Source organism: Aethalodelphis obliquidens, unplaced genomic scaffold, assembly GCF_003676395.1.
Source record: "Aethalodelphis obliquidens isolate GAN/ISIS:26980383/991018 unplaced genomic scaffold, ASM367639v1 scaffold38, whole genome shotgun sequence".
NCBI classification, from domain to species: Eukaryota; Metazoa; Chordata; class Mammalia; order Artiodactyla; family Delphinidae; genus Aethalodelphis; species Aethalodelphis obliquidens.
Genome location: NW_020837982.1, coordinates 4,059,802 through 4,078,068, shown reverse-complemented (window position 1 = coordinate 4,078,068; position 18,267 = coordinate 4,059,802). Strand labels below are relative to the sequence as shown.

Sequence of the window (18,267 nt, the reverse complement as noted above, 5' to 3'; positions counted from 1 at the left end):
CGCTGAGAAGAATCTGTTCACTCTGTGGCAGAGAGTCTGTGTGTGTCCAGCCAGTGTCCCTCCCTGACCATCCGGACCTCCCCAATGCCCACGAGACCTCTCCCCCAAGGGGTGTGTGGGATAGGGGTCTGCCTGCTTGGAAAGATCTTTATTTTCACTCCCCAAGGGAGAAGAGGAAGGAGCCTGGCAATGCCAGGCCTGAGGAGAGAAGGCCTGGACCTGGGCCAGCCCTGGCACACCCCTTCCTCCCAGCGGGGCTGCAAGGTCCCAGTCGTTTGGGTACTGAGTGGTCTCACTGGCAGGCAATGCATTTGGCCATCTCAGGGCTCCTGGGGGCTTCAGCAATGAGAAGGCGGGCCCGGAGCAGTAAAGACCTCGGCCTGTGAGCCTTTGTGGCTGGGTGGTGCATCCCTCTGCCTCGTGGCCTCGAGAGGGGAGCCTCAGCTTTCCTCACATTTTGGCAGAGAGACACAGGCTTGGATGCAGCCGGAAGCAGCCCAGAAGTGGCAGGAGGCAGCATAGGTGGAGACCTCAGGGGCAGGGCGAGATCATGCTGGGCCAGGCTCAACCCCATGGGTTCAGTCCCCTATTCCCTCTGCAGCTGCGGGGGCACGATCGGCCTGAGGCTTGAGGGGTGCCATGAGCCACCGGTGGTCCTCTCAACCCACAGTTGGTACCCGGCGATCCTGCCACAAGGGGAGAGGAAAGCGGTTTGGGAGGGGCGGCGTGTGCTTGAGCCTGCTGTGTCAGTTTAATGATTTTTAATGAGCAATTACCTTTAGTCATTCTCCTAATTTCTGAATATCAATAAAGTTAATTAAACTCTGCATGTGTGAATGTGGCCTGGGGAGATTGTGAAGGTGGAAGCAGCAGAAACTGGGGTGGGGTTTGGGTCTCCAGAGGTAGGGGCTGCCTCCACTGGCTGTGTGACCTTGGACCTGATGCTCCCCCTCTCTGAACTCTGATGGAGTATGTGGTGGGAAGAGTGAGGGAGGGGACAGCAAGTAGGGGTTGCTCTCTGTGCCAAGAACTGGGGGACGGTGTCTGGGAGGCAAGAAGAGGAGGAAGGCTTGGCCTCCAGGAGCCCTAGTGCTGAAAGAGTTAACAAACCAGGGCTGCCTTAACATAAAATGGTAATTGCCGTTTCCTGCAGACTCTGTGGTAGGTGCTGGAGTCTGATCGAATATTCCTGAGTCTGGGGGCTACAGCCAAAACTAGCACCAAGCCCTTCTCCCTGTTGCCCAACCTGGCACTTTGGGGTAAGGAAGGGAGTGCTGGGCACAAGCCTCAGTGGGAGACAGTCTAGATTGCACTCAGAGCCCCAGAGGTTGACATGGCGGGCAGGAGGCTCCCCTGGCTTTCTGAGGAGACTGGAGGACCCAGAAACTGCCACGGACTGGAAGGGAAGTCTGGGTTGGCTTTTTGCCCCTCACGGGCCTAAGCTCATCAGGCTAGGCAGGCCCTGGCAGCGGTCCCAGCCTCCTCAGCAGGGTGGCAGCTTAAAATGCCTTGGAGACACCATGGGGCGCTAATGGGGATTGAGGAGACACAGGGGCTGGGTTTAATTAGAAACTGGGCTTAATTAGAGCTTCTGTGCCCCTCCCACCATGGCTGCCTGAATGGTGGGGGGCATGTCAACAAACCTCCTTCCTTAGCCCCTCCCTCCACCCAGCCCTAGGTGCCCAAGCGTGCCAGCCTCCTCCACCCTCTTTGTCCCCAACTCTCCAAGCCTTTTCAGGCCCCGTTTGCCAGGCTGGGCTCAGTTCAGGGATGCTGCGCCCCAACCTGGGCAGAGCTGTCAGAGCTGGGTACCCCAACCCCCAAATAAGAAAGAGGCTGTGGAAAAGGGTGTATAGGTAAGGATTACTTTAGTGAAGCAACCTCTCACTTCGGATGGTTAAGAGCCTCAGGCTACCTGTCTGTCCTCAGGCATGTCTCTGTCCTCTGTGGGTCTCCACCTCCTGGAGCGTTCAAGTTTAAGGGTGCACCAAACTGGTGGTTGCCAAGCCTGGAAGCACATTAGGGCCTCCAAAGGCTGTCAAGTCATGCAGATTTCTGGGTCCCCAGCTTACTGGCCTCCTCTCAGGGAGGAAGAGCCAGGCTGTGTATGTTAGAGGCTTGGGGGCGGGGGGTTGGTGTTGAGGAGACAATGCTACCAGCCCTAGTCAGCAGCTGGGAGGTGGGGAGCAGGTACTAGGAGGTCTCCAAGGCCCCTTTCACAGTAATTCCGGCAGGAAGCCAATTTGCCCAGCCAGGCCAATCAGTTCCCCAAACTATCCATGTTTTCAACAGCTTCTGGTCTCTTGCTGTTCCTCCTGCCTGAAATTCTTTTCCCCTCCTGGGCCAACCTGGCTCACTCCATCTCATGCTTCAGGTCCCAGCTTAGTTGGCCCTTCATGCAATTCTTCTGCACATATTTATAGGACATCTACTATATGGTTTCTCAGGGGAAGCCTCACCTGACCTCCAGCCTGGGTCAGGGGATTCTTCCGTGTTCCCACCATCCCCTGGCTTTCCCCCGTCAGGTTACCCATCTTGTTGGAACGCGAGCGCCTGATTGCCTGATGCTCCTTTCCAAGAGCAAGACGGAACTCAAAAACAAGGGTACCAAATCTGTTTTGCTCCGCCCCTCCATTTCAGGGCCGTTCTAGAATTCCTCTCTGGAAGAAGTTTAGGGTCAGCTGCCTGTTTAGAAAGGAGAGCTGGGTGCATGGCAGCTGGGACTGTGTCTTGAAGCTGAGTTTGCGTAGCAAGCACACTATTTTTACATAGATTGTATGTTAGGATTTTTTCCCTCTCCTAACGGTTGGCCAATTATCCCAACTGTAAATTATAGCCTTTACTTAGTTTTTCCCTTCCACAAATTAAGCTGTCACGCTGTCAGCCTGAGGTGGCTTGGGGGTGGGGTGCTGATGGCCATTCTGAGAGGACTAAAGCCTCTCTCCTGCTGCCCTAGTGCCACCACTGCTTGGGTCCCCAGTGGCACAGAGCCTAGCACATGGCATGCATTAAATACACGTTGAATAAATTCATGAGCTGTGCAGGTAGGCAGCGGCAGAGTTAAGCCCAGAGCCTAGGCTTCTTGACTCGCTCCCACAGCATGTACCCACCACTTCTGCTGGCTGGGAGGGGGTGCCCTGCATGAACTTAAGGACTGAGACAAGGGAGGGGTAGCCCCATGTCTTCTGTCTTTATCACCTCCTCATCCATCTCAGCTTCAGACACCCTCACAGAGCTTGGAAGGACCAATATGAAACCTTGGGAGCAGCTCTGAGCCTGTCATGCCCTTGAATGAAAAGGTGGGGGTAGAGGAGTCATCCAGGACCACCACAGTTCATGTCCAGGAACCTTCCACAGCTCCGAAAAAGTGGCCCCTGCGGTGTATCCATCCCCTGGGGTACATTCATTCATCATTTCACAAACATGTTATTGACGTATGAGGCCTGGCTCAGAACCTTCAGGGGCCAAGTCTTTCATTTTTAAGCCTTTTCTATTTTAATACAAGAGACTAGTTATCCCCACTTTACAGATAGGAAAACTGAGCTTCCGAGAGATTAAGTCACTTACCCTGGGCTTAAAGCCAATAAGTAATAAGACTACTCCAAAGTGCCTGCCCATTTTGCAAAACCTGGCTGCAGCCAGCACTGTGTCTACTCCCCCACCCTAAGGCAGAGCTTCAGTACAAGCAGATGGGAACCCAGAAGAGTATCAATATCCTTATAATAATAATAATAGCAGCAACAATAATAGCAAACATTTATCAGATACCAGCTACGTGCCAGGCACTGTACTGCTTTATATACATTTAGTCCTCATATCATCTCTATGAGATAGAAGCTATTATCTGCATTTTATAGAATGCCAAGTTCAAGCCCATGTTGTCAGACAGTCCCAAGACATAAATGGCTCCTGACTTTCTTCTAGCATGTTTCTAATGATGACAGTGGTTTATCTTCCTGATGTCTACCCTCAGTCCTTACTGATGTAGATTAGGGACATTTTATCTTGCTCAGTCCTTAGGGGCAGAGGAAAAAAACATCTTTTCTGGCACTTGGAGGCCAGTATAGAGCACGGGACTGGGAGTCAAATGAACCCTGAAGTGTTGGCCCAGAGGCCAGTGACCTTGGGTAAGTCTTATTCTCCCATCTTTTAGGAGCCTTGGTGAATGAGAATACGAGTCACTCCTCTCCTGCATCTGGGCTGCCCCACCTACCCCCACCCCTACCCCCACCCCCGCTGAGGCCCAGCCCCCAGGGAGGAAGGCCCAAGCTTGCCTGAAGCTCAGATCTTGGACAGGACTGGGAACCAAGCCTACCACAGCTTCCCTCCACCTGCCTACCTGCCACGCGGCTGCCTGCCCTGGGAGGGGAGGATCGATGCCGCAGCACCGGCAGTGCTGTTGGCCACTGATTGTTGAGATTTCTCAGGCGGGCTCTGGAGTAAACAAACCTGCTGCTTCTCCAACAACAATCCGGGTCTCAGGCTGCAGAGTGCAGCCTTGCCGGCAGACAGGCTGGTGGAAAGGGGCGGGGGTGAGGGGTGCTGGCTGGGCTCAGCAGGGACAAGGGGCTCTGCCAGGAGATGAGAAGGAACTGAGTGTGTGGGAAGGTGGGCAACGGAGAGACTGGGTGAGGGTGCTAGGGTGAACCCTAGACCCTGTGCATGCCTTGTTCAGTCCAACCTCTACATTTTTGCTCAGCCATTTTTCCATACCTGGAATGCTATCCTTGGGTCCTTCTGTTTATTTCAGTTCGACTACCCCCTCTTTTCCTGATCATCCAGCCCAGAGGGCTCTCTCTCTTCTCTCAACACTACCACCCATCAGGAACTTAGCCCATCCACCCATCCCTTTTCCATTCAACAACCCTCTATTGAGCACCTATCAGGTGCTTTAATAGGCAGAAATGCAACATAATCCCTGCCCTTAAGGAACTCATTCTGGAGGGGGAGCTGCCTTCTTAATAAACTCAGCTGTGACTGCCTCCCCAGCTAGACTACAGACCCTCTGATTTTAATTAAATGCGATACGAACAAGATGCTCAACAGCATCCAACCACTCACCTTCAAAAGGACAAGAGATTCCTGGCCAGGGACTGCTCTGAGCCTCAGTTTCTCTTCTGTAGCAAGAGAGTTCATCTTTGGGGTCTTTGAGGGCCCAGTGAGCCTCTGGGATCCCTAGGCCATGCCTTGCTTGGTGCCCCCCATCACAACTCCTTCCATCTTTGCTGGGTCTGAGTGTCTCTCTAACCTCCCAAGAAGGCAGAGCAGGTGCAGGGCCCCTCCTGCCACCAAACCACATGTGCTGGAGAATCCAAGCTGTGGGTCTCTCCCCTCCCCCAGTGCAGTCCTCAGGGGCCCAGCCGGAATCCTGCACCCATTAACCTCAGCATCTCCCTCAGTCCCCCACTCCTCCCCTCCCCATGGGCTCCTCTCTCTACCCTCAGGACTCTCCTTCCAGCTGGTCATGTGCTGCAAGGGCAGAACTGCAGGGCCCCTGTGAAAAGTGCCTGAACCACAGAGCAACCCCCAACAGATGCTCATTTGCATGCTGTTTTACCCCCTTTGCATTCTCGCTCCTTATAAAAGGCACAGAAGCAGACCCTGCCCCTCCCACTCTCAGCCCCGATCCCTCCCCCATTCCCACCCCCATAGCTTCTCCCTCTCTCCCTCCCAGCCCAGCAGCTGAGCACCAGCTCCTTTGTGCCCCAGGCAGCCACCTGCTGAGTGTCTGGCCTGGGTCCCACCAGCCAGCAGGTGCCTAGGGAGCCCCAAAGCCTGTGAGGGGGGGATATCATGCAGTCTGGAGAGCCAAGTTGTGCCTCTGGGAGGAGGGGGCAGCCCCAAAGGAAGAACATGATTAGAAGAATGCTGGTCAGGGCACCAGGACTCCCAGAGTTTAAACCTGATACTGGCTCTTACTGGCTGGGTGACCTTGGGCAAATCATGTCACCTTCCTGTGCCTCAGTTTCCTTGGGAATTCATGGCATCTGTCCCACCTCTTTCAAAAAACAGCATCCAAAATCAAAGAAAATCAGAAGCGGTGGTGACAGGGAAGAAACTGGAAGCCCCGCTTAAGAGGAGGGTCCTCGTGTAGCCAGAGCTGTCCAGCACCAGGAGGGGCTGGTTTTCAGGTCGTCACTGAAGGGGCTGGGTCAGAAGCCAGAGGAGCCCAGGGCTGGACTCCCAAGGCACGGGCGGGCAGTGAGTGCCAGCTGGCCCAGGTCTGACTAGGAAGCTTAGACTAGCAGTGTAGAGGGATGAAGGTTGGGATTAGAGTGCTTCTAAGGGCTTTCACCCTGGCTTGCTGCTCTGATGGACATTCTTAGATATCATTTATATCCAGCAAGGGGATGTGCTAGTGATTGGAAACATCTGGTCTGGCAGCTGGCAGCCTCCCTCTTGTTGTGAGGTCCTATTTTCTGGCTGGTTAGAGGAAATGGGGGAGAGGGAGTCACCTTCTTTTGAGTACGGAAGAGCCCCTGGCGTCTCCAGGCAAAGGTGTAAAGGTGGGACCAAACAAGGCATGCCTGAGAGAGGTCATTGGTGCATTTGCTTATCCAGCCTCCCCTGGTCCACCTTCCTTCACCGCCCACTCCATTCTTTCCACCTCCTGACAGAGCCCTAGCCTTGCTCTTCTGGGTCCAGCCGTCTCCCTCTCATCCCCCCACCCTGCCTGCCAGCCCAGGCTAGGAAGAAGCCTGCCGCTCAGGCTGGGGTGGTGCCCTCAGCCTAGTCTCTGTTGCACCTGTATCCCTGATGCTACCTCTGGCACTCCCTGGTCCTTCCCTGCCCTGGGCCTCGAGCAGAGGAGACTGACAGGGACACAGAGGGAGGACTTAGCCTTCTCTACTCAAGGTGTACACACACCCCATCTGGCAGGGTCCTTGGAAGTCAGAGCAAGGTTGAGTCAAGAGAGAAGACTGAGGGATTGGGGGCTGCACAGCTGGGTCCATCTGGTGTTCCCAGGGGGTCTGGGGGAGAAGAAGCCCCAGATATGCAGGTAGCCATGTCTGTATATATCTCTGCCTGGCTTCCATCTACCCCTGGGTGTCTGTGTCCATATGTCCCTGCATATCTGTACCCTTCTGTCCCTATACCCTGGGACTGTGGCCCTGGGTGTAGGCACAGCATGTCCCAGTTCAGTCTGGTCTCTCCCCTCCCCAGAGCCTGTTCCACTCTCTTCCTCCCCAATCTTGGGCTCCACTGACCCCTCAAGGAGACTTGAGCTGCTGCTGCTATTTTTAGCTGCTCTGCACCCCTCCCCTCCCCCACTCAGGCTTGCTGGGGAAGTGGGGAGGACAAGCTGAGCCTCGGAAGCCTCACAGGCTGGGGTGCTGGGCTGGTAAGGCCCTTTCCCCTCAGTCCCACAGGCCATAGAAACAAGGGGAGTCTGGGATTGTCCACAGGTGCAGGGCCCATGCCCTGGGGCAGCTTAGGCCCCATGCCACCTGCCTGGGGCTAGGAGAAGGTCCCAGGCTACCCTCCCCCTGCCCCCTCTAAACCTCTAAAGGCAGATCCCAGGCCTCCAGTGATTCTTCCGCAGGCCATTTGGAAGTAAGGCAGGACCTCCTGCATCTCCCCCATAGAAGCTGGAGAGACAGAATGCAGTTCAAAGTGTGAGGGAGACGGGAGGGAGTATACCTGGATGAGGCTACCCACACACACACAGGGACTTCAGGTACTGGAGATGAGGTGTATGGGGTCCAGTGACATTCAGAAGGAAAGTGGCAAGTCAACAGAGCACAGTCCCCTGCCCTGCCAGGCCCCCTCCACTTGTACCACTGCCCACTGTGAGGCTCCGTCAACCCCTGCAGTTGGGCACTGATAGTAGAGGGGCTGTGACTCTCCACCCCACCCACCCGAAGAACCTAAAAAGCCAGGAACCAAGTACTATATGAAAAGCCAGACAGGCCCAGAGAGGGCAAGAGAAGCCCAAGGTCACACAGCCTGTCCATGGCAAAGCTACCTCCATGCTGGAGACAGGGCTCTGACAAGGCCTCACCAGTCTTCTCAGCTTTCACAGCTAAGGACAGACACTCTAGTGACCCCCAGGAGAGAGAGCCGACCTCAGCATTAAGGATCAGGGCAACTGGGGGTCTAGGCGCAGCCAAATCCCTCAATCCATCTCTTCCCAGATGTAGCTGACAAAAGTAGCCACAGGGCAAAGGTCACAAGGTCACTTTGGCCCTGGTACGTACAGTGAGCCTCTTCCTCTGACCAAAGGCCACGGAATCTTGGGGCTACCGGGCCGGCCATTCAGCTCAGAGGTGAACACAGGCACTGGGAGTAACCTCAGTAATGCCAGCTTTTGAACTACAGGGGGGATTGGTGGGGGGAGGGAGAAACAGCCCAAAGATGCTGGTACCTTGGTACCCTGGTACCTTGCTGGGCTCAGTGGCTAGGAGGGACTCTCCTCCGCAGGTACCTGGAATTGGGCAGGGGGCAGAGGATGGAGGGGATGGCCATTCCTCCTCCTCCCTAGACCAACCCCTGTCCCCCAGCTTCACCACTGGGCTGGGCTGAGCCAGCCCTGGTAGTAGCTCCAGGGAGAAGGCCTTCACAGCCTTCCTCAGCCCAGCTGACATTTCCAAGGTTTTCCGTTCAGAGAAATATGATCCCTGCTGCTGCTGAGGTGGCGGCGCTGGGGGAGGGCTGACCTGAGCACCCAGCCCAGGGCCACATTCCTCCTCTGCCCTGGCCACACTCCTGCCAGCTGGCATTATCACGAGGAGTTAGCAGAATGGTTAGGTACCAGCTGGTGAGGGAGGTAAGGCCAAAGAGGTCCAGGTTGTTCCTCTCCTTCCACCCTGCCCCAGGGGTGGGCGTCAGTCCTGCTGCCCCCACGTCCAAGGCCAGCCCCTTTTCTCTCCCAACGCCCCACTCCAGGCCCCCAGCTCCTGTGCCACCTGTCCAGCACCAGGAACTGCTGGCAGGCAGGGCTAGGGGTCCCAGGGCCAGCAGGCAGGCAGGAGCGGGGAACTCAGGGCCGCAGGGGAAGGTGTAGAGCACAGCAGGCGACGCTGTAGCAGAGGCCTCATTAATCACCTCTCCAGCCCCCAGCTCTGCAGTGGCGAGACCATATTAGATTTTAAATTGGAGAGCGGAGAACGTGGCAGTTAGCTGGGCACTCCCTCTACCCTGGGCCCCTGGCCACAGCCTCACAGGAGAGAAGGGGCAGTGGGGAGGAGAGGGCAGCCGCCCAGAGCCCTGTCCCCTCTCTCCACACACACCCAGAGCCTGAGGGGCTGTCCAGGCCACATGGCCCTGGGAAGGGTCAAGTCAGAGTCCAAGAAGGGTGCAGGGTGAAAAGGAGGCAGCACAGCAGCCGCCTTGGGGAGAAGTGCATCCCTTCTGGGAGGTTGGGCCTTTCCAGGCTTGAGGACCCTGAATCCAGGTTCCAGGGTGTGGCGTCCATGGTCGAGAACAAAGGGTAATGACTTTTGGTCCTTGTGTGTTTGGAACTACACACACACACACACACACACACACACAAACACACATGCAGGCACATGCACACGCTCACGTATACACACGGGCCCACATATTCATAGGACCACACATGCTCACATGAAGCAGTAACTCTGCAGTAGAAACTTGAGCCCAGGCTGTGGAACAGGCAAACCCAGTTCAGACCCCTTATCTGCCACTTTCCTCCTGTATGAACTAGGATGATTCACTTTGCCTCTCAGCCTCAGTTCCTTCACATACAAAGTGTAAAATATTGATTCCAGGCATAAAAGGCGCTGCTCTGGGTGGAAGACAGCCCCCTAGGAAGTCCTGCCTGACCCATGGAGGGTGCTCAGTAAATGTGATGCCCTCCCCTGGTCCCAAGACCAGGCAGCTACTCTGGGGCTGCCCAGGAGCCCTGGGGTGCTGGCCAGGCCAGGCTCCCTGCCCCTGTGTGCCTGACTGGGCAGGGAGGTAGGGGCAGGTGAGCCGAGCACAGCAGGCATTGTCATGGAGCGTTCACCCACCCTGGCCCCGTCCTGGGCCAAATCGCCAGAGGCCAGGGATTCCTGGCTGCCCTCCATCCATAACGTCCTCCTATACCGGCTCTGCCTGAGGTCCCCAAATTGCCCATTGAACACCCCACCCCTCCGAACATCAGTGCTCAGCCCAGGTTGGGAAGAAAACATTGTGGGTGGGTGGCACCAGTCCTCCCTGAGGAGTGAGTGGCTGACAGGCTCAGCTCTCCTGAGGCCTTTATGAAAAACCTAAAGAAGTCCCAGGGCTCCTTGTCACCTCTCCCTGCCCAACCCCAGGCCCCAGTTTTCTCAGGCCCAAAGGAAGGGAGTAGACACTGTCAGCCCATCTTTTTTTTGTTTTTTAATAAATTTATTTACTTATTTATTTACTTATTTTTGGCTGTGTTGGGTCTTCGCTGCTGCACTCAGGCTTTCTCTAGTTGTGGCGAGCAGGAGCTATGCTTTGTTGCAGTGCGCAGGCTTCTCATTGCAGTGGTTTCTCTTTGCTGTGGAGCACAGGCCCTAGAGCATGCAGGCTTCAGTAGTTGTGGCACATGGGCTCAGTAGTTGTGGCTCGCGGGCTCTAGAGCAGAGGCTCAGTAGTTGTGGCACATGGGCTTAGTTGTTCCACGGCATGTGGGATTTTCCCGGACCAGGGCTCGAACCCGCGTCCCCTGCATTGGCAGGCGGAGTCTTAAGCACTGCGCCACCAGGGAAGTACCCTGTCAGCCCATCTTAATCTTCTCCAGGACCCCCTCCCACTCTAGGCTCTTCCCTTCTGAGCGGTGAATACTTCTGGGTCTAGAGGTCGGGTTTTGGAGCTGCGCTTTCCATCATGGTAGCCACCAACTACATGTGGCGATTTAAATGTAAATTCATGAACATGAAATCAAATTTAAAATTCGGTGTCTTGGTCTCACCAGCCACATTTCAAGGGCTTACTAGCCATGTATGGCTACTGACTACCATGACAGACGTGCAGACATAAAACATTTCCATCATCATGAAACGTTCTATGAGACAGCACTGCACTAGGGCTGCATGGCCTCTGCGTTTGAATCTGACACATCCAAACTGGTAACTTGGGAACTGCCCTTCCCTGGGTCCCAGTTTCTTCACCTATAAAAGTTCATATCTCAGAGTTATTGTGGGGGGATAAATGAGCTAATTCTGGTAAAGCACCTTAGAATGGTGCTAGGTGTATGGTAAATTCTCAGTAAACAGTGGCGTTCAGTATTTTTTTCACAGAGCCCTTTGTGGCTCACCAGATCCTGGAATGTGATACTTTTTCCATTTTACTGGTGGGGAAATGAAGGTTCGGGATGGGGAAGTGATTTGTGCAGGGGGACCAATTAGCCTGTTAGGGGCGGGACCAGAACAGGTGGGCTGACTCCTGGGTGTTGCCTGCTCTACCCCCATTACTCCCTCCATCGGCAAGAAGACCCCAACGCTGGAGATGCCGAAGCCCGGGGTTACCCACCCACCCCCAACCTAGTACAATGGGGGAGGTAGCTGTTCCTGGCAGCTCAGGAAGCAGCATGCTCTCTGTCGCTGGAGGCATGCCCACAGATGGCAGACAGCCCCAAAAGTATTGGAGCGTTCACTCTTCAGAACAGTTGGGCCAGATGCTCTTTGAGCCCCAAAATCTTGAGTTCCAGCCCTGCCCCAAGTTTACTGTGTGACCTGGGAAACCTCTCTGGATTCTGTTTCTTCCTGTGTAAATGAGGGAGGGATGAGATGCACACAGAGGCTACAAGGGCTCAGATTCTGGGGAGCAGCCACTTCCTTGCCTAGGTCCCAGCCAGGAGGAGATGCCCCCATTCGCATTTGTACTCCAGATTTAACCGAACTGCCAGGAGTTGGCCAAGAGAGGGTAGTAAGAGGGTGAGATGGGGGATGGTCAGTGGCAGGGGAAGAGAGGGCAGTCTGGGGTTGCAGGGCCCACCAGCTTGTGCCGATAGACACTCTTCATCAGTTGCCAGTTGGGGCTGTGCTGGGGCACTGCCAAGGGTTGGCTGCCCATCTTCTCCCTGCAGGACACACCTCTGCCCACCCCTGCCCTCCCCTGCCCACTCCTCCTGGCCAAGGGCCAAGCACTTGGGGGAGCAGGGTGCCTTCCAAGTGTGCAGACAGGCAGAATCCTGGCTTGGAGAGTGTGTCCCCTGAGCCCACCTTCAATGTACCTGGCACCAGGGGTCAGCATTTGTGGGCAGAGATACGGGAAGAGAGATGCCTTGGGCTAGATCCTTGGCCATGGACAAAGCTGTACGTGTGCTGAGGGCCTACCAAGAAGTGCTCCCAGGAGATCAGAGGAGAGAGCTGTTGTCACCCACTGGGCCAGGCAGGGATGGCTCCCTCAGTCCGAAGTGGGGATTGGAGCTGGATCTGGTAGGGTGGGGAAAGTTTAAAGAGACAAAGTAGTGAGCAACAGGGAAGAAGGGGGAAGGGACCTGTTCTGGCAGAGAAGTTCCCTTTGAGTGTACCTGCCGCACTCAAACCACTGCCCACCCTAACCACTGGCCCTCCAAGACACCACCAGGACTCCTTCCCCATCACCCCAAGCTGCAGTGCTCCCAGCAAGAGTGCCCTAGGATAGTGACGGCCAGGCTGGTGGGGAGATAGTCAAGAGGTACAGCTGAGGGGCAGTGGGAGCAGTAGACTGAGCTGAGCTATGGAGCGGCTGAGCTCTGGGTTCTAGTCCCAGGCTTGCCACGCATGGGCTGTGCAACCTCGCACAACTTACTTAACCATTCTGGGCCTCAGTGTCTCTGTCTCTTGGGAGGATAACTGATTACGTGTGAAACTGCTGAGTGCATGCTTAGCACATGAGCACTGAGTAATGGTAGCTGCCTGGCTGCAAACCACAGGAGGCAGAACGTGTCCATTCTCCTCTGCCATACCTTTTGGGTGATCTTGAAGAAGCCACACCCCCACTCTAGGCTTCAGTTTCCCCATCTGTTGTATAGGGCTTATATTGCCTTTTCTGTTAATACAAGTAGTCGACAGCAGCAAACCTACCTCCGACACAGGGATACTGTGGGGTAATTATTTCAGTAGTAGAACATGGAATCAGGCCTCAGGGGCCCTATGTGGCCCTGCCAGGCTCCAGCTGGGGACCCTCAATTCAGGAGGTAGGCCTCGGCCCAGTGGAACCGTCGCTGTGGAGACCAGGCTCTGGCTCTGGGGGGCCCAGGTGCTCTTACTCCAGGAGCCTCTCTTCCCTCCCTCGGGCTCTGGGATAAAGGGGGTCCACGGGGGCCAGGCCGTCACTAATTCCCTATTAAAACCTGAAAGGGGCCAGAGAACCTCCAGAATAAACTCATTAGCTTTTATGGGATAATAAATGGATCCCATTGAATACTCATTCTCCCTATGCTGGGCCAGCCCAACCTCCAGAATCCTGAGGGGTAGCTCCCTGCCCACTGTATCCCCCAGGTTCCCCCTGTGCCCACCTGCAGTCATGCTCCCCTCAGCTGAAAGCTGGTGCTACCACAAGTTGGGGATCAAGCCTGACCTTTCTGAGAACTGTGGGGTCCCCTTCCTGTGCCAGCCGCTAAGGCCAGCAGGTCCCCCCGCCCTTGCAGAGGACGGGGTGGGGCTGGCCGTTGGGAGGATGGACCTGTCTCTAGATGGCCCTCACCAAACCCAGGAGGTCCCCACTCCACAGCTGGAGAAGCAAAGGCTCGAGTGGGCAGCCCCCTGCCCAGTCACACTGCTAGTGAGACATAGATTGGGGATTGGAACCTGAGGTTTTTCTTTCTGTCTGGAGCAGAAAGATCTGCAGACACAACAGCACTAAGCAGACAGCCCGCCTGGGCCTGAGGTGGCGTCTGGAGTGTGTTGCCTGGTGCAGCATTTGCCCCAGGCAGGGACCACCACCCTCTGCCATTGTCTCCACACAGACCAATTCCAACTCCTCAGCCCGCAGGGGCAGTGACCCTTGGCAACGTCCTGGGCCTCACTGAGCCTCAGTTTCCCCAACTCTCAGACAGGGACAGAACAGCTACCCAGCTGGATGCTATGAAGAAGAGTCCCCAGTCGTTGTGGCTTTCCCTAAACAGAAGCTAGCACCGCGCCCCATCTAGATCCCAGTCTGTGCAGGTGGAGCACGCGGCCCCCTGTCTCCACCCTCACCCAGCTGGGCCCAGGGGAGAAGCGGGCAGGGCAGGCGGCTTTCCCTGGGAGGCCCCGGCGGGGGCTAAGAGGAGGGGGCTTCCAATCCCAAGAGGGGCCACAGGGGGGCGGCGCGGGCCGGGAGGCGGAGCGGGAGAGAATCCACTGGGGAGGCATCCTGAATGGCTCATTAGTGCCGATGAAAGCCTTTTTTCATTTCGTCTAAATACTTTAAACAGGGCTCCCTCCGATGTCTATTTGCATAGCTTGAGAGCTAATGCGGGGGGAGGGCCCAGGAGGCGGCGGCGGGGCCCACCAGGGCTGGGGGCTGCCGGGAAGCTCCGCGGCAGGAACGGCGACAGGGTGGTGTGGGAGCCGAGGGGTGTTTCCCAGTCCCAGCCCACCTGGAGGACGCAGCCCCCGGCCCCCGCGGGAGCAGCAGCCCAGGGTGTGCATTCCTGCGTTTCGGCACCGGCACCGGGCACGTGGGGATCATGGGGGGCTGTTTTGCTGTGGGCCACTGTCCCCCACATACATGCCAGCCTCGGAGGCGGCTGCCCTTTGCGCAGCGCGATGCAGTATTATCCTCATTGTACAGCTGAGGACGCTGACATGCTCGAGGTCACACACACTGCCACACAACAGGGGACATGGTCGCCCAGAAAGGAGAGGCCTCACCCGGGCCAGCTTCTCCCAACCCTAAAGGCCTGCTCAGTGCTGCCCTGGCAGGGGGCTGCCCCCCTCGGAGTGTGGCCTCTCCCTCTGTAGTCCCCGCCACCAAAAAAAAAAAAAAACAACAACAAACAAACAAAAAAACCCTGCTATTTAGAACAAAAAGATTCTCACAGAACCTCTCCAAACTGCCCGTTTTACAGCTGAGGACACGGAGGTGACTTGCCCAGGCTCACTTGACTTTTAAGTGGCAGAGCTGACATTTACACCCCAGTGTATGTGTGACTTGGCATGCCCGCCCTGTGGAGCAGTGTCCTCGGCTTCTGGTTTGAGTCCCAGACTCAGGTGTGCTTTGGACACAGAACGGGGGCTCCCTGGGTCCCAGCCAGAAGGCTTCCTGAGGGCCCAGCTCAGCTCAGCCTCAGCTCAGGTCCCAGATGCCAGAAACTCTGGCCTCAGCTCCACTTCTAACCTGCATAAGACCGTGGACAAGTCCATTCCTCTCTCTGGGCCTTAGTTTCCTCAACTGGCTAGAGGACTCTCTGCTGGGTAGCCCCAGTCCCCTCCTCCTGTGAGGCAAGCTAGTGTCCTGGAAAGACTAGGGCTTTGTGAACCAGATCAACATAGGTTCAAATCCCAGCTCCACCTTTGTGTGACTGGACAAGTCCTCACCTTACCTTTCTAAGCTTCAGGTTCTTTTTCTGTAATGTGGGAATAAGAGTCCCACCTCACAGACTCGTAGCGTCAATTAGATAATCCAAGATACGGGAACGGCCCAACTCAGTGTCTGGCACACATTAAGGTGCCTGATGAGACTGGGCATTTGGGTCTCTGACACCTCCTGCTGCTTCCCCTGCATCACACTCCCCGTTTGTCAGTCTCTACACCTTTGGACTCAGTCAGCCCAGGCAGAGAGAACCCCAGGAACCTGGGGAGGGGGCTCACAGGGACTCAGGATTCCATCAGAATCATCCAGGGTGTCTGGAGATGCCCTTTCCCTGGAAATGGCTTGTCTCCCAGGGATTATCTTACCCTCTCTGATAGTGGGTAGCACCCTCCAGGACCACGTGGCAGCTGATTGTAGAATCAATTTGCTTGTTTGATATGCTATCTCGATCCCACTTAACCAAGCGCTCAGTCCCCCCAGATAACACAATCAGTGCAATCGACAGTGACGGGAGGCGCCCATTAACTCTGCTCCATTGCCCAGCACCCACCTGGCAGCCAGCGGGAGGAGCTGTGCCCGCTACGGTCCCTTCCTGAGACAGAGGCGCTCCCTCTCCCAGTGAAGACTTCCGCAGGTGCCTACCCTGGGAGCCTCTGCTACATCTCTTCTTGGGCAACCCTGGAAGGGGACACTGGAACCCTAAGGCTCCAGTCTATGTGATGAGAAAGGCTCTTCTTCCTTGTCATATGCTATGATCACTCTCAGGTAACCTGGCAAAGACCGTGTGACATCTGGGGGCTGGGCAAAGAGAATAGCCCCGTGCTGGCATGTCAGAGGCACTCCCTGGACCCTCCACCTGACTCAGATGAAACACACGGGACACTGCCAGACCGTCTGCTCCAGGGGGTATGGGTCTGGCTGGGCATCTAGTTTGGACACTGTGTTGTCAGTGTCTGGTACAGAATGCCAAGGCACAGATGGACTCCTTTAGTGAGCATCTCAGGAGATAGGGGTTGGGCCTCGTTCCTCAGGGCTTTGAGGCCCCAAGGCCCCTCTGACCCAGAGCAGTGGAGAGCCCTCTGACCTGCACCCCCCTCCCTCACGCCAATTTCCTCCCTCCTCCCAACTGTCTGACACATCAGAGCTACCATGGTCTCCTGGACAGAAGGTAGGCCATCTGCTGCTTCCTCACGCCTGCCAATCCATGGGGTGGGTGTGAGCCTGTGGAATGACAGCCCCACCATCGGATGTGCAGAGGAACCAACCTTCTCCTTGCAAACTCTGTTATCTCACCCTGGCTGTGTTTCCCTTCAAATCTTCATGCAGCCATTTTGAGAGCTGTTAAAATCAGAATATCTTCCCAGCCTTCTCCAAACTGGCAAAATTCTATGTGAAGTGAATCTGGAGCCAGCATCCATTGACCTTTTTCTGGCAGTCAAGGATCTGGGGAGCCTAGTGGGCCACAGGCAGAATATGCATCATCTCTTCAGCTATGTGTTTAAATAAGTCAATACAATCAACAGCATAGCAACCTCAGATCAGTATCAGCAAATAAGTTTCTTCTTCCATAGCCTATCTAATCAATTGGTAGTGGCTGCCTGGATAACTGTGTTAAGAAGGATTCTGAAGCCCCATGTGGCCTCAGCAAGAAATAACCAAAATTGGTTAATAATGTCTACCATGGATTTGGGGGGGAGGGGCTTGTAGCATGCAGATGACCCTACTTTAGATCCTGCCCTAGATGGCCCCTGGCTTGTGTCAAAAGAAAGATAAAGAGAATTCAGAGAGGCACAGCAAATGGGAAAGGGAAGTAATATTATCTCAGTTAATCCTATAAAAGAAACCCCATTTTACAGATGAGAAAAATAAGGTTCGGGGAGTTTGTTATTTGCCCAAGGTCACACAGTCCCATGGTGATGGATTTGAAGCTACATCTGCCTTACTCCAGAGTTTACATCTGCCTTACTCCAGAGTTTAGCTTTTGTAGAAGGACAAAAGAGAGAGAGAGAGACAAAAGAAATTATTTTCTGAAAAGTGAGAGAAATAGGGCATAATGGGACCCCAACAAAAATGTCGTCATGTGTCCGTGAAGGAATCCAAATATATGAAGCATTTCCTGAGACTAATGACCAGGTTCATTGAGAACAGAAAGTGAACTTGAATGCAATGCCCTGTAATCTCAGGCAGAAAAGTCACATTGGTGGGGGATGGCACTTTTGCTAAGGGTGTCATCTCCCGTCTTCAATTACCTGGTCGTTGACTTTGAGCAAGTCATTTCCTTTCTTTGACCTTGTTTCGTCATTGGTAAAATAAGGCCTTTGAGCTACGTTAGGGATGAGAAATATTTGTTCGTCATGTTGGTCTGAGGTATCAGGCATGGCTGCCTAGAGTGCTGTGTTGAGAAGGATTCTGAGGCCGAATCTGAGAACAGCCAGGAAATAGTGCAATGATAGATTAGTAATGTCCACCTCTGGTGTTGGAGGAGAAGGGATATCTCATGTGCCATCCTTAAAGTATGTGATATCATCTATCTTCCAGCTCTAAAATTCTATAGCTCCATGATTTTCAACCATGAGGACATTCCCCAAGGCTCTATGTCAAAAGAGAGGTGGGGGCTTCCCTGGTGGCGCAGTGGTTGAGTCTGCCTGCCGATGCAGGGGACACAGGTTCGTGCCCCGGTCCGGGAAGATCCCACATGCCGCGGAGCCATGGCCGCTGAGCCTGCGCATCCGGAGCCTGTGCTCCACAACGGGAGAGGCCACAGCAGTGAGAGGCCCGCATACGGCAAAAAAAAAAAAAAAAAAGAGAGGTGGGTCTCCTACTGCCTGGACTAGGTGTGATGCTGCTCAC

General features: G+C 55.0%; 1 protein-coding gene across 1 annotated transcript in view; it reads left to right on the top strand.

Annotated features, from left to right (window-relative positions):
• The window catches only part of SEZ6 (seizure related 6 homolog), a 45,586-nt gene that overhangs the window by 1,900 nt on the left and 25,419 nt on the right, over nucleotides 1-18,267 (top strand). The window lies entirely within an intron of this gene.